This window comes from Camellia sinensis, chromosome 1 (assembly GCF_055761805.1).
Source record: "Camellia sinensis isolate YWXY chromosome 1, ASM5576180v1, whole genome shotgun sequence".
Lineage (NCBI taxonomy): Eukaryota > Viridiplantae > Streptophyta > Magnoliopsida > Ericales > Theaceae > Camellia > Camellia sinensis.
In genome coordinates this window covers 136,183,149-136,187,916 of record NC_138961.1, presented here as the reverse complement: position 1 = coordinate 136,187,916, position 4,768 = coordinate 136,183,149, and positions in this window count along the sequence as shown.

Here is a 4,768-nt window from a genome sequence, read left to right as displayed (position 1 = left end):
GGTTGGTACTTTAGGGTTTGTGGATTTTTGCTAGACGCACCAGCAAAGGGCTTGGCAGGTGCTGGCCTGGTTTGTTGATCTTTTCTGAGTGCAGGATTATAGCTGAAAGGAACGTTTCTGATACAACGACCCTTCTCCCGGCTTGCCCCTTGATTCAAACTGCCCCTAACTTGAGTGGCGAAAATGTCGTCCACAATTTTTGCAACAACTGCGAGCACTTGCTCTTTGTTCAGTCCCTCGGCTTTTAAAGCCTCAACAGCCAACAGAAGATGTTCATGGGGATCCATGTCCACCCCTATCTTGTTCTTTTCACTCGCCTCCACTTTGCCAAGGGATTGGCATTCCTCAAATACAGCCCGTTCCAAGACTGGGGAGCCTTTTGACATGAACTCCCTGGTATGTAATGTGGTTGATGACGGAGCCGATGTCCCGAAGGCCAAATCTGTCATAGTTCTCTGAAGATCTTCGATCATTCTCTTCAGCTCAGAAGTAATGGGCTCATGGGTTTGAGATGATTGGGGTCCTCAGGCTTGGGTAGATGGACTGGGGTGATGTATATGCTGGGGTCGAAGGTGGATGGTAGTGTATGGATGAGGTTAAGATGGGGAGGTGACGAATCAGTACTAACTTGAGGCCCTTTTGGTGGAGCTAGGGTCTCTTCGTCAATAAGATCGTGAATCTTATGACGAAGGCGGATGCAACGGTTCGTATCATGACCGTGTTATTGATGATAGGCACAGTATTTAGCTGGGTCATATCTTGGTGGAAGAGGATTTGGAAGGGGTTGGGGTTCTAGGAGTTCTAGGTGCCCTTCTTCTTGCAGCTTTTTCAAAGCTTGGGAGAGACTCATGTAAAGAGGATGGAATTTTTGGGCTTGGGGCCGAGTTGAAGTGGTTAGTTTTTGGTCATTGAGGGAAGTGGTGATAGTGTCTACTTCTGAGCATTTTGCAGTTGTGCTATCATCAGTAGTAGCATTGGAACTGCGAGCAACATTCCTCTTCAAAGGCTCATTATCTTCTGCAAAGATCCCTTGTCTGATGGCATCCTCGATTTGAACCCCCATTTCATGACGGGCTGGAAAGGTAAACAGAGGTAGAACGACCATCTTTTGCAGCAACTTGCCATGCAGATTCCGAACAATCATCCTGATCTGATCTTTGTCGGAAGGCCTTGTAGCCATCATTGAGGCCTTTGCTCTCCATCTTGTCACGAACTCTGAGAAACCCTCCTTTGGCTCTTGGCGGGTGACTTCGAGATCATGAGTCGTGACTTCGATCTGTGTGTTGTAGGAGTATTGAGCAATAAAGGCCTCAGCCAGCCCTTCCCAGTTCTGTTTCACAGAGTTCTCCAATTTTGCATACCAGATTGCGGCTATCCCAGACAGGGTTCGGCCGAATAGTGACAATTCTGGGCTGTGCTCAAACCCATTGGCCTCAAGATATCAGAAAACAGTTGGAGGTGCACCATTGGGTCTTCAAAGCCATCAAATCGATCGATATGTGGCATTTTAAACCGCTCCGGCAAGGTCACCACTGAGTCGGTATAACCATCCTCTATATTAGGAATAGAGCGGGCCCCCTAAGACTTTTTGAACAATTTCTCAAGCTTGCTCACTTTCAATGCTGTGGGGTCCGTCTCGACCTCAAAGGGGGAGTCTGGCAGGTTGGTAGGTGTTTTAGACAGCTAGGATAGCATCGGGGCCGGAGCTGGCCCGCCTGGAATGTCCGTATCATCCTGGACATGGGTTGCCTCCCTGAGTATGGGAACTCTTGGTGGGGAAGGAGCCTGGTGTGAAGTAGATACTCTAGTTTGCTGCTCTAACCTGGCAATTGTCTCTGCTTGTTGGGCTATGACCACGGCCTGTTGCTTGGTGAATTCCGCTTGACGGATAGTATCTTGTTGCATGACTTTCATACTATCCTGGAGTTGGCGCACCATCTCTTCCAGACCCGACATATTGTCCTGATCTAAGTGAGCAATTGGTATACCTGTGTCTACAGTAGGCTTAGAAATCTCAACCTGGCTGTTCAAAGACCACTGAGCTGGTAGTTACTGTACTGGTGGTCTATGCCTGACTGACCTTTTCACCATGCCTCTGGTAAAGGAACACTGATTGCCTTTGAACTGAATCTCTGACCCGACAAAGTCTATCAACACAAGTTCGGTGTACCCGGGAGATATTGGAGCCCTCTGAAGCTATGGTTCCCAGACTACCTAGCAAAAGGGAAAACATGCAGCATCTCAGCTTGATTTCACCTGAACAGATATGAGCATAGTTGAATGAGTGTGCTCTCTACTGAATTCTGCCCAAAATTCTGCCGGTGAACTGATACCCTCAGGTAAAACTGATTCCCAGATACTGATGCCCGCCGGCCTGATACCCAGACTTATAAACTGCTACATGCATTCCTGTAGGGACACACCCTAAAAGCACATAGCAAGCAAGTAAGAGCCAAAACACCCCTATGGAGGGGTAGGGTTTCCCTGTCCTATTTTGTCAGGAGCTAGGGTTTCACTACGCACGCAGCGGTTTCAAACAACCTATCGGGTAAGCAACCTGTCCTAGTTTGGAATGGTCACTATGGATTCCGAATATGCACTAGGTCGAATGGTCAAAAGGGTGCCCCGGTAAAACCGGGGTTTGTGTTCCCATACTGACAGAGCCCACAACCGGTCAGCCTTATGGTCATGCCTTGACAAGACAAGCCTCTGGCAAACCGTTCAGGAATAGCAGATGGCAAACACGGTGTCCTAGGCGCACCAATGCACATGCAATGTAAAGAAACACATAAGTGTAGTCAAAAACAGATATCATGAGTTCGAGTCAAGTTCTCTAAGTCCCCAGCAGAGTCGCTAGAAAACTGTAGACGTCCCCGAACGCCCCGGGAGGATGAGTCCCGTTCTGTTCATTTTGGGGTCACTACAAGTTCGGACTCTCAAATTGTCACGGTTCTAAATCTGAACCAAAGAGTCCAAATTCGGCAAATCGTTTTGAGAAAATAGATTTTGAAAGAAGTGCCAAACATAGACTGCTTTGCCAGATACAGAGTCGCCACCTAAATGTTTTATTTTGGGGAAATTTAGGAAACCCTGACTCGTTTGCCTAAGGCCACGTGTCCGTCATCACCAAAGTTGCCTCGGCTCGGGAACTTGGGTATGATTGGGGAAGGTCACTTTGTGAGCACCCCCGCTCGCCCAATCAAAGATCGGCCTCTACTAACCATGATATCTATTTTTGGAAACATTATGGGTTCTTATTCCGGTTATTAGCCTAGATTTACTATGTGATGCGCACAGCATACAAGTATAGACTGGGTCGCCTGAATTGGAACAAAACATTTCATGTTTGTTTTTTTGAAAATGGTTTGATGGTACCCTCAAGTAGGCTAAGACGTGGATTTGCCACCCTCGGATGGGCTTAGAAAATATGATTTTGCCACTATCTAGTGGGCTTAAAACTCACGGTCAACGAATTGTTCCAATTAAAAAAACCCAGCCTTCACCCACAGGCATTTAGGTAGTTATATCATATAAGCATATAGCCTCATGATAAGCATGCTATCATGGCAGTCACTCACACGCATGCAAGGATGCTAAAGCATAAAACTTACCGAGTACTCCAAGCCAAAACAGAAGCTAATTAGAAATCCATGCATGATCCTAACTATACAGAACTGCCTAATGCAACACATGCAAAATGCAACTAAGATAGGCTCGGCTTTTTCTAAAGATGGCATGTGAAATGCTATAACTAACATGTATTCAACTTGGAATTGAGATACAAATGCAGTTAGTATGATGCGCCGAGCCCGGTGCATGCAAGACAGATGAATGAATGCAAATATGCTATCATACTGTATGCTAATTGAAACATGCCCTAATCTAACCATCATAAGCTGATAAATAAAAGGGAGAAAGACGTGGGGTTGGAAGACATACATCGCACATACACACACTTATTACAACATTGCCCTCGCGCAGAGGGTCCTAATAAATAATACAGTCCCAAATGAATAAATAATACAGTCCCGAATAAATACAGAATCCTAATTAATTATCAAATTAATCTAGGAAAGCAGTAAATTGGCACACAAATCCATGGACCGTCTCAGCTCTGTTCCAAATGATGAATGATGCATGCTCGAGTTGCCTTGTACGGAGAATCCCTTGCGATGCCCCAGTTTGCCTCTGTTTGCAATTATTCTTGGGATGCGTGCCAGGCTCCGGAAGGTTGCTGATTTCTGATTTGCTGCAACAGAGAGCAACAAAGGGGCATGGCAAAGTATTTTTACATATGTATGCATGATTACTCTTCAGGGAATGTAGTCCTCGATCCTCATGCCATCAATCACACATCTCGATGCATGATGGCCGAGAAGTCGAATTGCATGACTCAATATGAAATGAATGCACATATGGACACAACAAGGCCTAGACTTCATCATGGATAATCCGGAGTGTCGGCGACAGGGAATTGAGACACGTTCCGTCACTTGTAGTACGAAACGTCCCTCGTTTCCCGTGCTTGGGCTAACTCCTATCCCAAGCACAATGCAATATACATGACATGCATGAATGCGATCCTAACATGTATCCTAGCATACACAATGCTATGAAATGGCATACACAATGCATGATGTAACGAGGCATACACAATGCTCTAACATACAACCTAGCATACACAATGCTATGAAATGAAACGGCATACACAATGCATGATGGACTTACATCAACATGAGTGGACCTCAGCCACACTCACATCAGTAGC